Source organism: Rhipicephalus sanguineus, chromosome 3, assembly GCF_013339695.2.
Source record: "Rhipicephalus sanguineus isolate Rsan-2018 chromosome 3, BIME_Rsan_1.4, whole genome shotgun sequence".
NCBI lineage: Eukaryota > Metazoa > Arthropoda > Arachnida > Ixodida > Ixodidae > Rhipicephalus > Rhipicephalus sanguineus.
This window is the reverse complement of record NC_051178.1, coordinates 218,145,179-218,164,220: the sequence shown is the minus strand read 5'-3', so window position 1 is coordinate 218,164,220 and position 19,042 is coordinate 218,145,179. Positions and strand designations below refer to the sequence as shown.

At 46.2% G+C, this 19,042-nt stretch overlaps 1 protein-coding gene across 1 annotated transcript in view; it reads right to left on the bottom strand.

Annotated features, from left to right (window-relative positions):
• Window positions 1-19,042, bottom strand: part of LOC119386306 (zinc finger protein 135) — a 100,040-nt gene that overhangs the window by 64,221 nt on the left and 16,777 nt on the right. The gene's annotated exons all lie outside the window — the stretch shown is intronic.

The following is a 19,042-nucleotide window of genomic DNA, read 5'->3' as shown; positions in this document are numbered from 1 at the left end:
CTCACCTTAGTTGCAAAACTCCCCTCTATTCCCCGCGTCAGCCAACCCGTCGCGCGGCGCCGGGGCAGCTTCCGGTTTGGTGGCGCTGGCGGCGCAACAAGCTTCCGCTAGCAGACGAAAATGCGTAGTCTGCGTGGGAGGAGACCCCAGTAACCCGCGTGGGAGCGACTAAGGCTGTGTTCCAATTCTGGACAGCATTACAGCATCGTAGACAGTCTACGCTGACAGCTTAGAAGACAGCATCGAGGTCATGTTGTCCGACAAATGGAACGCGTCTAGAAGACGATGGATGGATGGATGCTATGAGCGTCCCCTTTGTAACGGGGCGGTGACATGTCTGCCACCAGGCTCGGAGAAAAAAAAAAAAAAATCCTTCCTTGTTTTATGTTGGCCTAATACCTTATTTACATTGATTAAATCTATGTTATTATACCAAATAAATATAAATTCACGGTCTATCTCTCTGCCTCTTAAGGCAGAATGACCTTATTTTTCCCCCCATTATTTATTTTTGTTCTTTATCTCTACTTTTCTGCCACCAATACTCTAACCGTCTCTTACTTATTTCTATCGCGGACGTGTTCGGCTTTCCATTGTTGTCCCTAAAACCCAAGGCTTCATGTAGACTCGTGCCCACACGTATACCTGGGTGAATATCGCCACATTCAATCAGTACATGTTCCATCGTTTCCTTAGTTCCCCCGCAGCATGTACATTGTTCTTCTTCGTTACTGAATCTCGCTTTATAACTTCGCGTTCTAAGGCAGCCCGACCTTGCTTCAAACAGTAAAGCGCTTCCCCTTGAATTATCATAAAACCTTTCCCTCCTTATTTCGTTTTTTCCCTTTCGGTAGTTACTCAGAGCCGGCTTCTTTTCCATCGCTGCCATCCAATAAGTCCTCTCCGCCTCTCTGACCTTCCGCTTAATGCTCCTTGTTGCCATATCGCCCGCACTGCTAGCCGTATATTTACTGGTGAGCCTCCTAGTTCTTTTTCTCCACTGCGTGTCAACGCTTTTTCTATACAAATACCTGAAAACCTTCTCTGCCCATCTACTCTTCTTCATTTTCCTCAGCCTCTCTTCGAATCTCATTTTGCTCTGAGCTTCCCGCACTTCAAAGCCTGTCCATCCCATATCACCCTTTACAGCCTCATTTGTCGTCTTCCCGTGAGCGCCCAATGCGAGGCGGCCCACCGTCCTTTGATTTACATCCATTCCTGATTGTACCTCTGACTTCATGCACACCACTGAGTTCCCAAATGTAAGCCCCGGGACCATCACACCCTTCCACAGCCCTCGAAGCACCTCGTACCTATTGTACCCCCATAAAGCTCTGTGCTTCATAATTGCAGCATTCCTCTTTCCCTTTGCTACCGATGCTTTCTCTTGTACCTCCATATATCTATCCCCCTCATTTACCCATACTCCGAGGTACTTGTACTCGCTTACCCTCGGTATTTTTTGGCCCTGTATAAAGACCGCATGGTCTTCGTGATGAATACCATCAATCCACATTTTGTTGCACTAAATCCTAGTCCTAAAGCCTCACATTCCCTTCCGCATATATCCGCCAGTCGCTGTATATCATCTTGACTGTCCGCAAATAAGACAATATCATCAGCATAAAATAGACCTGGAAGCTTCTGCTCAACCATCGTGCCGACCTGTTTGTGTGACAAATTAAATCCAATGTTGCTACCTTCTAGCGCTTTTTCCATCCTCACCATGTACAGCATGAATAACAGCGGGGACAAAGGACATCCCTGTCTCAGCCCCTTGCTGATTTCAACGCTGTCCTTGCTACTTATTCCTTCCCATTCTATACAAACTGTATTTTCTCGGTATATTTCCCTCAAAAGCTGTATACAGTCGTCACCTATGCCCACTTCTTTCAGTATATCCCACAAAATTTCCTGATTAACGTTGTCATACGCCCCGGTAATATCTAGATAAGCTACGTATAAGGGCCTGTTTTCTATTTTCGATATTTCTATACACTGGGTAAGAACAAACAGATTATCGTCTAACCGCCTGTCGATTCGAAATCCATTCTGAAGTTCTCCCAAAATATCATTTTGTTCTACCCACGCTTCTATTTTTAATTTTACTGCCTGCATCGCCAACCTGTATAGCACCGATGTAATGGTTAGCGGTCTATACGAGCGAATGTTATCCTTTTCTCCCCTGCCTTTATAGATTAAGTTCATTCTACTTTTTCGCCAACTGTCTGGTATTTCCCTCTCCTGTAAGCACTTTTCTACGGCTTTCAGCAGTGCTTCTTTAGTGTTATGTCCGAGTTCGTTAATGAGGCTGACGGGAACCCCATCTAAGCCCGGTGTAGTGCGCTTAGGAATTTTTCCTTCGGCTTTCTTCCAATTGAAATTCTCTAGTACTACATCTTCGTCGGTTGCACTCCTTTGCGCACTTTTACTCACCGGGGGAATCCCCTGGGCGACCTTTTTAAATGAATCGGCTGTTATCTTTCGGATGTAACCTAGCGCTTCATACCCTTCCAATTGATTTCCTCCTTCATCTACCATATGTTGTTGCATTGTGACAGACTTCCTACCCAGCGCTTTTAGGTGGTTCCAAAATATCCTGGGCGCGGCCTTCTTCTTTTCGCGAATCTCTGTCATCCAGCGTTCACTTTCACCTTTAATTTTTGCCTCGACTAATTTCTGCACACTGGATTTTTGCTCTAAATATATTTCCCATATTTGGTTGACTTCGTCCTGTGGCCGCTTCTCCTTTTTTGCTTGTCTGTGCTCCCGTGATGCCTCACGTCGCTTCTCGATCGCCTCCCGGATTTCTTTGTTCCACCAACTTTTTGGCTTTCTCTTTCCTTTCCAACAAATAGTTTTCTTCTCTTTTTCCATTTCTTTTGTGATTATATGTAGCAGCTCACTATACTTCCAGTCTTTACCTGGTAGTTCGTCTACTTTTTCCTCGACTCTTGCGGCTATATTTCTCATTTGTTTGTCATTTAGATACAAGCTGCCAAACTTTGATTCTATGTTCTTATTATCAGTTTTATATCCCATTTGTAATATTATGCGTTTATGATCACTACCCAAGCTGTTAATGCCTTCCTCGTCTATTCTCATCTCTCTAAGTTTGTCATATATTCCTTCTGTCATGAGACAATAATCAATGCTCGATTGCCGGTTTCCGACTTCCCACGTGATCTGCCCCTCACACTTAGGCCCCACGTTAACTGTCTCAAGACTATGTTGCTCGCAGAGATCTAGCAATAACTTGCCATTGGTGTCTGAATATCCGTCAAGGTCATGAATGTGAGCGTTCATGTCCCCTAGAAGGATTATTTCGGCATCAGGACCAAATTCTTTAATGTCGGTGCTTATGCATTTCACCATCTCCAGATTCTTTTCTCTGCAGTTATTCCCCGTCCACAAGTAAGCTACGCCTAGCCACGTTTTCTTTCCACCTACTGTGCCCGAAACCCACATGTGCTCTGAACACGTTTGTTTCACTCTATCCAATTTTGTTCTGCTATGAATTAGCATTCCAACACCCCCACCTCTCCTTTCTGATGTGATCCTGTTACATCCTTCCCAAATATAATTGTCAATACGTGGTGGCTCTTCCAAGTCTCTAAGGTGTGTTTCTGTAACCGCATAAACACCTATCTGTTCCTTGCTTAACTGCTCCTCAATCTCTAACCATTTTGCCTTTTTTCTGCCACCCTGCATGTTTATGTAACTAATTGCAACACGCGCCTTCTCCCTTCTTTTACCTTTTCTCTGGTTTTTCGCTATACTGCCTGTCAAAGAGTCCCCCTGGTTGTTTTCCTCATTACAAGCTATCCTGGGCACCGAAGGGCCCGCGTGCCCCCCAAAAAAGCTACTGCGCGACCTGCCAGTCGCCAACCCACCTCATGACCAAGCCTCTTATCGAAGTGAATTCTGTCTCTTTGGAAACCGCCCCACCTGTGCACCTCCCTGTTTATATCCACTACCTCGAAGCCCTTCTCACGACTAATTCGCCATATCTCTTTGTTTGCGTCGACAACCGCTCTTTGCAAGTTGATATTCCTCACTGGTACTTCCGGTATTGTGCATACCACTATCTGCACCTGAGGGGAAATGGCGCGCATGTCATCGACGCCAGACCAGCCAGACGTCTACGCGACGTGACGCCACCTCGTGTCGAGAAGAGAAAGCTAAGAAAAACAAACGTAAATTTCCTTTCTTTAGCCTCTTTCGTGTTCAAACCTATTAAAAAATTAACGCAGCTTACATTGAGCGCCTGGAAACGCGCCTACTGGTGCACAGACGACCATACCGGCGAGATCCGAGCTACGCGAGCATTGCGCTGAGCCGCCATCTTGTTTGGACAGCAAAGTAGCCTGCATCGTTTCTGTCTTTCTCGAAGCTGTCTATTTTGCCGGCTACGTGAGAATTGGAATGGGACTTAAGATGGCCGCTGTCCACTTAGCCATAGAGTATAACTCTATGCACTTAGCTGTCTATTTAGCCGTCTACGGTGAGTATTGGAACACACCCTAAAAAGCCACCAAAACATGCCCGCGTTGCCAGACCACTTTTTGGTGCTGTCCCTAGGAAATTCCAAGCGAGATGTACCTAGCCTAGTCCCGTGGCTGTGCGTGTGAGACGTTGACCATGCGATTTAACCATGGAAATGCAGGTGGCTTGATTTAATGGACGCACGAATAAGGTGCATACTTGCTGCTTTCTTTGAGAAGGGCCACTTTTTGACTAAGGGGCACGCAGTTCGCAAGGCGGGGGAATCAGTTTTGTTTCAGCTCAATGAGATCACTGCGCAGGCATAGCCGCACAGTGCATTAGGTTTCATTTTTGTGTTAACCTTGCTACAGTGTGCGCATTAGTTTACGAAGCTGGTCCTTTTTGGACGACGAAGTTTGAGACATGATCGGAACTTGTCTCGTGGTTCCAGAAAAACCAGCTTTTCCCAAAAGGTGCCTTAGAAAAACGTTTAGCTCCAATATTCCGCGATATAGTCACCGAATAATCAATATTATTGCTTGTTTTAAACAAATGCTTGTGGCGATCGAGCCACCACGCGAACGAGCGTCATGCCGAAGCCGGCCTCCCTACTTAGGGCACAGTATGTGTGTACTAGGCGCAGCGATGCAGATTGCTTATTTTCTCGTCAGATCAGTCTAACAACCTGGCGATACTCTTTCCGGCTACTAATTGCAGCCACAGGTAGCAAGCTTCACAGCGTGGCATTTAGTTTTCGTCGCATTACACCCCTGTGTAGCGGTAAAACTTACAAAGCAATTCATTGTGGAGCGCAAAGAAATCTGTGCTGCGCACGCCGCCCATATTTTGACTCGTACCCTGCTTGTTTACGCCATGCTTGCCCTGCCCCATGGAGGAAGGAAAAACTAAGGAGAGGCCCTATCGTATCCCAATGCATTGCGAAAAGTGTGGCGGAAGTGACGTCAGATTTATGGGGCAAACAAGCCGATATGGGGCAAACAAAACAGCAGACGCCCCGCGGCTGCCGCGGCGTGCTCTCTGTGGTGGTTCGCTTCTGTTCGGATTTGTAGTCCCGGCGTAAACTTAGCGCGTATTGTGCGGTTCGCACGCAGTAAAATGTTGCAAGCAGACGTTTACCAGGCTGTTCGTGCGCGGCAGGCCCGAGCGTTGCGTGATGAAGTTCTTCGAGGAGCGTTTTTGTGCAACAGTACAGAAAGTACCGGTACGTGCCGTAATCAAAAACATTCAGCCCCTGCCTCATCGTATTCGAACTCACCTAGCAGTGACTTACGCGTTCTGCTGGGCGTTAGGCCTTTTTTTCCCTTCCTTGTAGCCCGATTTTCAGATCTATTGCCCGATTAGCGGTTCTTTGCTCGTGTATATGGAGTGAGCGCAGTAGCTATTCGGCGCAACGACGTAACTTCACGTCGAAAAGAAGACACAGCTGTATTGTATACGCGATCGTGCACGTAAAGTTTGTAATTCCAGTGCGCACACAACACAAGCACGCAGCGAGCGCACACCGCACGATACATACATCACGTAGTCCGATAACAACAACATAAGTTTATTGCCCTTTCGTTGAACGACACAGCCTCTAAAAACGTACGATGCCTTCGGCGCATGTTATGTACGGCGCGTCAGACGCCAAAAACAAAAGTTCACGCGTGTTCTGAGTTGACACAATGAGTAAGAAGCAACAGAGCGCACATCCGAGAGCTTCGCATGCATATACCATGCATTAGTGATCAGCAATGAAGCGAACGTGTACGTACACATGAAAAGTGACAACCGGTACTTTCCGCAGTGCACGCGATTTGCACCCGGGTATACACAACCATACGCAACAGCTGGGCATTGCGTAGCTTTCCTAAAGAACACACACAAGGAGCAGCACGCGTGAATCGACTGCGCCGCGGCGGCGGCGCCGCTTGCACGGCGAAAAAAAAAAAAAAAAAGGCTCGAATCGCGCATGCGCTTCCAAACGACACGGCGGAAGTCGCGAAATGTTTCGAGCCTCCTTCGTTAGGAGGCGATGCGGGTGTTTGCGATGTGCAGGCTTCACGAACGTGACGTCAGGGCCTCTCCTTATTTTTCCTTCCTCCATGCCCTGCCCCTTGGATTCAATGCACTATATATTTACATTATATATACGTGCTACAAGATGACAGCAACTTCCAGGTACCGTGGCGCCGCCGAGCGGTGGCCGCCGGAAGCTCTGTTGAGATTATTGAAATGTTGGACCCGCTTGAGTCAGCGAATGTTGTCACTTGTTTTGTCTCGTTTGGGGTCGTTTTGCGACGGTGTGCACGGTCTCGATACGTGACACTTTCGGGTCCTCAATGTGAATGCAAAATAAAAGAAAAAGGCAACTGATTTTACTGCGGACCTCGGTGCTCACAGCGTACAGCGGGAGGCAAAGCAAAAGCCTCCCCTTCAGATTAGCGCCTCGAAAAGCCGTGAGTGGTTAAGCGGGTTAAACTTCGCAAGCAAATAACCAAGACCCACGAATGTATGCAGAATCCCATTTTGTGTTTGAGTATATGTCTACTACCTCATATCACCTTTCTCGCGCTTCGTTCCTCCGCTCGACACAGTCGCTGTGCAGACAGTACCAGAACTGATAAGGAATGCGTTCCGCCTCTAGAATATAATGAAAAGTCCGCTTTCAAAGCGTCCATTGCACCATTCCACGTCTGAAGTGGCTGTGAAGTGCCTCCGTGACCTTCACATCTCCTGTATTACTTGCTGATGGCGCTGTTTTTTCGTCCCTGTCCCGTACGATGTTACTTATTGCACTTCTCATAAACACCGAAAGCGTAGGATGATAACAGAAACGTCCCTTCTTAAACGTGAAAATTGCGTCTTGCTCTGGTTTCATTCGCTGCTTGTCGGCCCATTGTGGCATTCCGCTGGTTTTTTTTCTTCTCTTTTTTACCAAGAAAGCGCAATAAAATCGTATTTCCGATAATCGCACATGCCTCAAGTGGTTCTTGTGCTTCGGTCTCGAAGGGCAACACATTTTTTTTTCGTTTACTTACATTACTTCGTGCTTTGAAGGGAGCTGAGCTAGCTACGCGGCAGAATGCAATGCAAGCAAAAATGAGATAAAGCATGTCTCCGAGAATGTCTCTGATATTACTGAGACATCTTTACTGAGTCTCCTACTACCATACCGTGCTAACAACACAGCGGGGGTTGCAACGCGCGATTAAGCGCCGCAAGCAACGCGACCAGTGTGTTTGCTTTATTTACAATTGTGTGCATATTTATCTTCCTAATGAGGTTCCAATCACGTACCCGACATTCGTTTACTTATTATAATATGTCACCGCAACCCTGCTTTCACTAAAACATAAATCGGAGTGCAGCCGAAGCGCAAAGAACTGAACTCTTCGCCAAACATGTACGTTCCTAAATCGTCTGCAGCGGGCCGATAATCTCAACGACCGCCATGTTGGATGTACAGTCGCGCCACCTATAGGCCGTGAAAGTTGCGAATAGTCAGCTTTATGGCATTGCAGCTGTGTTATGCCACAAAGCATGTACTGTGCATCGGTGATTCGTTGTGCAGCGAAGCCCACCAGCAGGGAAATCGTAACAGCCACATACGTTACCTGGTGCTTTATCTTCTTTAATTACAAAAAAATTCGGCAGATCCCACGTACCGTTGGAGTCGACGTTATGCGAAGCATGCGGCTGGTAGGTGACTGCGGCGTAACTTTTTTTACTGAGCGACACGCTACAAAATGACGCTAAAGATTTGTATATATTTTATACGCACACATATATATGTTGAAGAGCCGCATATGTGTTATATAACCAGTTGTTTACGGTTGGGTAATGCTGCCAATGGCAATGTTGGCATTGCCAACACCAGAAGCGGTAAGCTGATATGTAGTGCTTATACGTGTCCCAAGAACGCACGCACATTTCACGAACCCGTGTGCATGTGTGCAAGAAGTTCTTGACTGCTCTTGAACAAGGACATCATCACCGTGATCAGTGAGTACCAGCAGCTGGTCATAACTTATTATAGGATCCGGTCGTGATCGTGGTGACGAGGGGTCCATGTGTAGTGAAGTATTTTGTATAGTAGAGCTGTTGGAATTCGTGGATGCCTCGGTCATTTCGTCAAGACATTGTCTGTCGACAGAGCCGGCGACATGTCAGAAGCTGAAGCCACCCGTCGCGTTGGTGAGGTATAGGCCGTCGAAGCTGGTAGGCCTGGATAGTGCTACGTAGACCAACATCACTGGATGGTGTTTGTCGTATTCGTAGACTACCTGGGCGTATGTGGCCTACGTAGCCTAGTCTACAAAGCGGCTGTCAATCAATCTGGCATCATCCTCGGTCAGCATGAGGCCATCGCGCAACCTCGTAAGAAACTAAGAGGACACTGCGTCGTTCTGGTGGACGAAGTGACTTTACGGTGCGGTGATGTGGATATCATATGTAACTTTCGTTACAGTATTCCTCCGGGGTCGAGCAATGCTTCAATATAGCATGCTGAATCATAGGAATACAAACGTATTGTTTATTAGACTGCTATAAAAGCGGAGCCAACACTGGAACTACAGACGTTAATCTCATATGACGCCTGTATCGTAGTAGTACACATCGTAGGAGTATCATGTAGTGTTTATTGCTTTTTCGTAAAATTAGAAAACCAGCACCACAACCGCAATTGACGTTGCACCGACATTTCGCCTGCGTAGGCTGTTTTTTCAAACCAGTTTATAGACCTGGCGTGGCTAAGTGGTAGAATACCTGATTGCCACGCAGAATGCTTGGGTTCGATTCCTGCCGGGATCCTAATTTTCATTCTTTCCATTCGTTGAGTCAACGCTGCCGACGTTGGTTTTCCTTAACGCTCTTGCATTTAAGTTATCAATGTCTGTTCTCGCCGTTCCTGGGTAGATATAAACTGTCAATCACCTGTGGCGCATACCCGTACACCGCGGCCCGTGGTAAACGGGTATGTGCCACACGTGTCTAGTGGAAAGGGTTTGACGACGTACGCAGCAAGATTTTAACGTTATTCATGTCATGACCCGGCAGTCATATTCGTCAACTCCTCGTACCCTCCCATGCAAATTTTGGTCTACACCAAGTTAAGGAGGCCATCATGAGAGCACCTAGACGTAGGCGGCTAGATAGATAGATAGACAGATAGATAGATAGATAGATAGATAGATAGATAGATAGATAGATAGATAGATAGATACGTAGATAGAAACGCTCAAAGTCCCAGAGGTTCGCTAAGAAATGCTTTGCATTTAAAAAAGGCGCCCACGCAGTCTCCAGTCACCGTACGAGCACCCAAACGTCTAATAAATGCGCCAGTGCGTAGCAAAGGTTTCTTCAATTCTTCTACCCGCCAGGCAAACGAATTAGCAGCAACCCTCTACATTAGAGAACAGACCAAGCCACTTCTTGGAATAGCTTGGAATAGTGTCATGGAGAAACTTAATTATGCCAACAGAAATTATTACAAGATACGCGCCTTGCAGGACCCAAATAAAGTTTTTCAACCAACCAACCAACCAATGAATCACGTCCCAATGGACCACACTTATCCATTGGATGTCCGATTTAGAGCCGAACGTCCACGTCCGGGAAATAACATCTGTCGTACAAACGGAGGACGTACATTTTCGGATGTAAAAAAACGTCCACACTTTAAAATACGGTGGAAGTCCAGTGGATGTTTGCGGATTTACCAGCAGCGAGCGTCCCGCGGATGTCCTCCCACGGACAATAATTGGTTTATGCTTTTTTCGGCACTTTAAGCACGTACGTGGAGCTACGGTGATTTCAGTAATATGTAAAACATCAGCAAAAGTCGTTTGATTTTACATTGAAAGTGACTGCCACTGCAAAGTCATACTGCAAAATCACCTCCTGGCGTAGTGCTCAAGAAAAGATAAAATCTTCTAACCACCTATTTTTAATTGTTTTTCGAAAACCGGAACAAAACGGCTAAAGAAAACCTCTACTCGCTGAACCGGTGTTTTGGTCGGTCTTGTCGCCGTACGTTATTGTGGCGTTTCGGTTTCGTGTTGCCCGTTCACCTCCAATCGTCATGGCCATCAACAGTGAGAACCGACGGAACTAGAGTGTACTAGAACTGTCGAGTGGCGTGAACGCGCCTCTCCGCCTGATGCCTTCCGCGTCGACCGTAGCGGCGGCGCTGCAGTCGCTCGGTACTGAAGGCGCGCGGCGCCGCGCGCAAGAACTGCTGGGCGCGTCGGCGGCACCCGGCTAATCGGCACTATTACTGATGCGGCTTTCGTTGCGTGTCTATCATTATTAAGCTTAGGACTTGTCGTGGTAAGCCTTGATGGACGAAACTTCAAAGCTTTTAATGGATGCTTGCATCAAAATACCTTTGTGAGATACTGCAAATCAGTTCTTGTAGCCGAAGTGACTGCTGGAAGGTACGCAAAATATAAAAATGAAAACGGGCTGATACCGACCGTGTAGATTCACGATCTCGGTTTAATTGAGCCGAACTCATTGCTGGGCTAGTTAGTACATTAATCTCAATTAACTAGACGCCGAACGACCGCCAGAAGAAAGAGACAGAGGAAACAGAAAGGGCGCATGCCTTATTCTGATTTCTCCTGCTTTAATGTTTTCTTCTGGTGATGATTCGGCGTCTAGTTTATTCAGAGTAACTGAGCTGCTCTATTGGAATTTAACTGTGCTCAGAAAGCTGTGTGCTGATATTCTGCCGAAAGCCCGCCGAACATTTACCGCGCGTTGGCGAAGCTGTGTGTACGGTGCGTATCTTTATAAATGCGCTGTGTAAATGTGACTTTTTCGACATTACGAGTGCTCAAAGGGATTGGAAGACAAAGGTAGCTCGACCGGTACAAATAACGGTCGTCCTCAGGGGCGTTGCATGGATATTGTTATTGGCGCCGGGTGGGGAGGTGAGACTGTAATATATATATATATATATATATATATATATATATATATATATATATATATATATATATATATATATATATATATATATATATATATATATATATATATATATATATATATATATATATATATATATAGCAAAGCGTAGAGCACCACCGCCCCTCCTGGCTTCACTTTTGACACTTTACAGATGAAGCAATGAAATTATAATACAAAACATTGTCAAAAAGAAGTTTTTGCAATGGCATCGATAGGTCAGGAAAAGTGCAATATAAGCTGTCCATTGAAAAGGAGAACTGGTTGTAGTGAATTTAGCCAGAATAACCGACGGGCTATATGTACATCTGCGCATTTTAGGATGCTTGAGATAAGCCCTGATCCATGAAGTTTGTGCCTCAGAGGTGAACGTGCACCGATGCATAGTAACCGCGGAAGCCCGCTGTTGAAACAAGATAGCCTTTCGGCATTAAAGAAACAGAGCAAAACTGGCAGCACTCAGCCGTCACTAATATAAATGTTGTGATAGGGTTATTTTTGCTCAGGTTACTCATGAAACAGCCGAGCGCATTGGAGCTCATGTAAGGATCAATGCTCTGGATATCGTAGAGACTGCCGGCAGAAGAATGGTAGGCTTTTGTCGCTGGTTTGTTATTTCTTCATAGTCGCTTATAGTGTAGCGCGGCTCGAAGTGTTGGTTGCAAACCGCACAGCAATCAGTGAGCAGCTAGGTGCAAAATCCGATTGTCGCCTTCTTTGGGGGCCGGCAGGCTCCAAAAACAGGGAACATCTCGGCGCAATTTTGGCACGCCTGCATATTCACTCGTGCACAACGGTGCGTAGCAGGCGTTGAGACATCGATTAAAGCTCAGTAATGCATTAAACGCGCTCAAAACGCGCAATTACACGCTTTCGCAGGCTGCGACGCGCGCGCGCCAAATGCAGACGCTCTCCACAGCTTCAGTACAAAGTGACTACAGCGCCGCCGCTACGATCGCCCGTCGGAGCATCACCCGAGATACGGCGCGGCCGCTTCGTTCGTTCCACTGCCCCCTTCTAGTACACTGTAACGGAACTACGGTCCCTAGAATAGAGTGACCTAGAATAGGGGGAGTGTCCAAAGCGCCGGCTCCCGCGTGGGCCTTTTGTCGTGAACTCCCGCGCCGCGCCGCTGCTGCGCCGGACCCGTTGGTGGAACAAAGAAATCCGGGAAGCGATCGAGATGCGACGTCAGGCATCACGGGAGCACAGACAGGCAAAAAAGGAGAAGCGGCCACAGGACGAAGTCAACCAAATATGGGAAATATATTTAGAGCAAAAATCCATTGTGCAGAAATTAGTCGAGGCAAAAATTAAAGGTGAAAGTGAACGCTGGATGACAGAGATTCGCGAAAAGAAGAAGGCCGCGCCTAGGATATTTTGGAGCCACCTAAAAGCGCTGGGTAGGAAGTCTGTCACAATGCAACAACATATGGTAGATGAAGGAGGAAATAAATTGGAAGGATATGAAGCGCTAGGTTACATCCGAAAGATAACAGCCGATTCGTTTAAAAAGGTCAACCAGGGGATTCCCCCGGTGAGTGAAAGTACGCAAAGGAGTGCAACCGACGAAGATGTAGAACTAGAGAATTTCAATTGGAAGAAGGCCGAAGGAAAAATTCCTAAGCGCACTACTCCGGGCTTAGATGGGGTTCCCGTCAGCCTCATTAACGAACTCGGACATAACACTAAAGAAGCACTGCTGAAAGCCGTAGAAAAGTGCTTACAGGAGAGGGAAATACCAGACAGTTGGAGAAAAAGTAGAATGAACTTAATCTATAAAGGCAAGGGAGAAAAGGATAACATTCGCTCGTATAGACCGCTAACAATTACATCGGTGCTATACAGGTTGGCGATGCAGGCAGTAAAATTAAAAATAGAAGCGTGGGTAGAACAAAATGATATTTTGGGAGAACTTCAGAATGGATTTCGAATCGACAGGCGGTTAGACGATAATCTGTTTGTTCTTACCCAGTGTATAGAAATATCTAAAATAGAAAACAGGCCCTTATACGTAGCTTATCTAGATATCACCGGGGCGTATGACAACGTTAATCAGGAAATTTTGTGGGATATATTGAAGGAAGTGGGCATAGGTGACGACTGTGTACAGCTTTTGAGGGAAATATACCGAGGAAATACAGTTTGTATAGAATGGGAAGGAATAAGTAGCAAGGACAGCGTTGAAATTAGCAAGGGGCTGAGACAGGGATGCCCTTTGTCCCCGCTGTTATTCATGCTGTACATGGCGAGGATGGAAAAAGCGCTAGAAGGTAGCAACATTGGATTTAATTTGTCACACAAACAGGTCGGAGCGATGGTTGAGCAGAAGCTTCCAGGTCTATTTTATGCTGATGATATTGTCTTATTTGCGGACAGTCAAGATGATATACAGCGACTGGCAGATATATGCGGAAGGGAGTGTGAGGCTCTAGGACTAGGATTTAGTGCAACAAAATGTGGATTGATGGTATTCAATGATCACGGAGACCATACGGTATTAATACAGGGCCAAAAAATACCGAGGGTAAGCGAGTACAAGTACCTCGGAGTATGGGTAAATGAGGGGGATAGATATATGGAGGTACAAGAGAAAGCATCGGTAGCAAAGGGAAAGAGGAATGCTGCAATTATGAAGCACAGAGCTTTATAATAATAATAATAATAATAATTTTTATTTGCACAACAATGTGAGCCCTCCGGTGGCGTGCGAGGCTAGACAGAAAGGAAAGACCCTTACGCGCGTGCGTCTGCTAGCCCGTCACCGGAAGGCAGGAAAGAGAGAGAAAAAATTAAAAATATAATAGGTACGAGGTGCTTCGAGGGCTGTGGAAGGGTGTGATGGTTCCGGGGCTTACATTTGGGAACTCAGTGGTGTGCATGAAGTCAGAGGTGCAATCAGGAATGGATGTAAATCAAAGGACGGTGGGCCGCCTCGCGTTGGGCGCTCACGGGAAGACGACAAATGAGGCGGTAAAGGGTGATATGGGATGGACAGGCTTTGAAGTGAGGGAAGCGCAGAGCAAAATGAGATTCGAAGAGAGGCTGAGGAAAATGAACGAGAGTAGATGGGCAGAGAAGGTTTTCAGGTATTTGTATAGAAAAAGCGTTGACACGCAGTGGAGAAAAAGAACTAGGAGGCTCACCAGTAAATATACGGCTGGCAGTGCGGGCGATATGGCAACAAGGAGCATTAAGCGGAAGGTCAGAGAGGCGGAGAGGACTTATTGGATGACAGCGATGGAAAAGAAGCCGGCTCTGAGTAACTACCGAAAAGGAAAAAACGAAATAAGGAGGGAAAGGTTTTATGATAATTCAAGGGGAAGCGCTTTACTGTTTGAAGCAAGGTCGGGCTGCCTTAGAACGCGTAGTTATAAAGCGAGATTCAGTAACGAAGAAGAACAATGTACATGCTGCGGGGGAACTAAGGAAACGATGGAACATGTACTGATTGAATGTGGCGATATTCACCCAGGTATACGTGTGGGCACGAGTCTACATGAAGCCTTGGGTTTTAGGGACAACAATGGAAAGCTGAACACGTCCGCGATAGAAATAAGTAAGAGACGGTTAGAGTATTGGTGGCAGAAAAGTAGAGATAAAGTACAAAAATAAATAATTGGGGAAAAGAAAAGGTCATTCTGCCTTAAGAGGCAGAGAGATGGACCGTGAATTTATATTTTTTGGTATAATAACATAGATTTAATCAATGTAGATAAGGCATTAGGATATGAAACAAGGAAGTTTTTTTTCTTCTTTCTTTTTTTTTTCGCCTTCGAGCCTGGTGGCAGACATGTCACCGCCCCGTTTTAAAGGGGACGCTCATAGCATCCATCCATCCATCCGTGGGCTTTCCGCGCTCGGGAAGCGCGCGGAAAGCGAGGGGCGTCTGCTAAGCGCTGTAGTTTCTTGCGCCGCGTTTCCACACAGGGCACTTGAAGTCTACTTAACTTCTATAATGCGGTGCGGAATGGAGCTTATCCATCTTTAAGCGTTGTGTTAGTGCTGGGACAACAACCGAATGCGAAAAATCATGTGTCAAGCGGCATCAGCGTGGCCTAGTTCCGGTCACAGAGTTCGAGAACGTTGGTGCGTGTGTAAAAACGCGCAAAACGGACACGCACATGCAAAGAACGATAACAAAAAACCTTATTCGCACGAGTAATCGGGCAATAGCATCACGCATGCTCGAATTAGGAGTAATAAAAAAAAGTTAATTGCACGCGCAGTCAGCTTAAATACTTGCGCGCAGTGACCGCTTCACACTGCGAGCTTTTTACTCATGGTCGCCACTGGTTTGCTAGCCATATGCACACCTCTTTATTCGACAATTCATTAGCCTCCACTAGCTCTTTATTATGGACTGAGCACACCGGGAAGACGCAAGGGAAACAAAAAAAAGAAAAGAAAAAGAGTATAGAGACGGCCATATACGACCGCAATGCTGTTGGCTTATTTTTGCTTCTGAGTTAGTGCACAACAAGGCTCACCGTGCGCAAACATTTGAAAGAAAAGCAATGCCAGGTAAACTAACCTTATTCCACAAGATTTTGCATAAAAGGGGTAATATAGAAAATGCTTTACAAATATCCAGATATCATGCAATAAAGTTACAAATGCCCGCATTCTTGCTGTACAAGCTGCCTGAACGAAAATACGGTAAGAAATTGACAAATAGAAGTGTAATATCTCAATCACTTCAGAAAATTGTTCATATGCAGAGATCCCTTATGTACCTAGCCTGAAAAAAATGCAACATGCGGCAATGTGTATATATATATATATATATATATATATATATATATATATATATATATATATATATATATATATATATATATATATATATTCATATTATCGCACGTTGCATTGGATCGCTGACGTCAGTATGAAACGTTCGCGCGAGATGCGTGCATTGCTTCAAGCCTTCACTATACGAAATGAAAACAGTTTCAAACAACTTATTCTCAACTTCAGATGTTGTCACGGTTCTCGGAGGTTAGCGTTCGCCCGGTTCAGAGACTTTACAAAAAGATGTGGACGAGTATAGTTACATAAAATACAATTGTTTCCGCGGCAGTTGAGTGCGCGCCAACAGGGCACCCGACCGCAATTTCCCGCTTTTTCCTGATGACCTCAATATAGCGTCCACCACAATTTCGTGCTTAAACTCCGGAGTACTTAAATAGCGGGTCTGGTCATCTGTTGACTAAATATAAAGAGATGACCAGACTGGTAAAGCAAGCCTCTTTTGTCCCGCAGACGCGTGCAATCAGTTGCTCTGAACAGAGAATCACGTTTGCTTTCGGGCGATCGCTCGTAACGTGAAGTGAGGCATACACCATGATGCACTGTTATCGTTTCATTTACTTTGATTTGTCTTGTTTTTTTTTTTAAGGTAGAGCCTTAGATGCCTCATAAAACACGAAAATTGACCGCCGGCGTCCCGCGTAGCCAACACGAGTAATGCACAATATCATCACGCGATGACGTCGACAGAACTTGTGACGTTACTATGACGTCATTCAACGTGACGTCATATGATGACGCCATCACATGACACGGTCGCTTTGCATTGCCTCCGTGATCGGGGGCCGGCAACGTACACAGAGGCAATGGAAAAGCAGGTGAGGTGCAGAAAGCTTGCAATGCCTTCGATCCTGTCGGCAGTCCGAAAGCACGTTATGTACAGAAGAAAGCTTTCGGAGAGGGGCGAGGGAGGATCAATGCATCGACTGACGAAAAAGATGGCTTTCGTTTTCGAGTCATCTCAGGCGAATGCATAATGTTTTTTTTTTCATGTAAATTTTTCGCATACATTTTACCTATGCGGTCAGTTCTTCAAAATGTATGGGTAAGTCTAACATGTTTACATCGATACAGGTGACCACCACGTTTTTTATAACCTGACGAAAACAAATCGTCAGACCACACATCGTCAGAATTATTTCTGGCTACAGAAAGCGGGTTTGCGCGCCACACACCATATCATTATTGTTAGTCGTTACGCAAATGGCAAGCATGTCAAGTTAGTGATGGCATGACCTATCGGTCGTGTTGGGCATGCGTACATTCGTGCCCCTCCATGCTAATTTTCTTGTATATCACGTGAACGAGACGCGAGTATTTTTTTACTTTTGGTACCGCGGCCACGCCGACTGACACATTCGGCTTGGCATGAAATGGCTTGAAACAGCAGAGCGCCGTAGGCAGCCTTGTAAAACAAATCGAATGCACGAAATAAAAGATAGGATATGAAGGGTGCAAACGCATTAGCATGCATGAGCTAGTTACTTGCATTATGTGCTACGTTCTCCTGGTTATCTCCAGTTTATTCTTTCCTGCAGCAAGTTTTCGTTCGTCATTCCACACGAAAGTTAAGCGCCTTTTGTCACGCTGAAGTGCGCGCAGGATGCGTTCCTCAAACAGCCGCGGAAGTGTGGACCAATGCGGTGACAAACCAGCTGAAAGAATATATACAAAATCCCCGTTTCACAACACACAAACTAACAAACGCGTTTTCTGTGTGATGAGTCGCTGCTGTATTATGTTGCAGTGACGCAGTATTAAATATAGCCCAAATTTCCGCAATTTCAGCTAATAGCGGCCAAAATATCATGCGCGTAGCAGACGCTCGCCGCTTTGACGCGGCGTCCGCCGCGGAGAAAGCCCACGGGTCCTAGAGTTACTGTATATGCTACCTGTATATGCTACCTAAAGGTAGCATATACAGTAACTCTAACGGGTCCGACACGGCAGCGCCGCGGCGCGGAAGTTCACCGCAAAAGGTCCTCGCTCCTCCTATGTATTCGCGCGGCGCTTTGGACACTCCCCCTATTCTAGGTCACTCTACCTAGACCTAGAGGGAACTCTGGCGCTGCGATCGTTCCGCCACCATGGGAATGATGGGTAGTACACGGATTTGCCTAGTCTTCGTGCTTGTGGGCTTCGAACGCACTTGTGGCATTGTTTATTGCTATGTTTTGGTTGTCTTTGGGATAAAAGAATGGATCGTTGTGAACTTCGTGACCAGATTTGAATCGGTGAGCCTAAAGAACTTAAAGTGTTGAAGTGAAACTGCTGATTTTTGCTGAATTCGTTTTGCGACAAAGCGGATGCAGGCGATGCGGAGCCAAACGGAGCCGAAAGAACGAAGTTTAGACAAATCCGTGTACTACCCATGATTCCCATGCTGGCTGAAGCGCGATGCATTGCACGCTGGATGAAAAAGCGCACGGTACGGCCTGCCGCGTCAGGCGGCTTTCTATGGGAGAGCGCGTGTTGGCCCTAGTTGCAGTTGCGGCCGCTGCAGCGCGACGGGGCGGGGAAGGAGAAACGGGTGCCGGCGGCTCCGTTGGTGCAACAGCCGCAGCAAATTAGTTGGTGGTGGTCACAACAACGGTCCCACTCAGCTGTTCTAAGCGGTTTTTTTTCTATCTCATCTGTCGCAGTCATGACATCATATGCATTCAGTTGTGTCCGTTCGCGTAATCTGGTTAAACAGCCACTTAAGTTTCCGTGTACGTGCCGAGCTCCTGGCATTCTTTTTTCCAGGACTAACTTTTTGCTGTGTGTCTGAAAG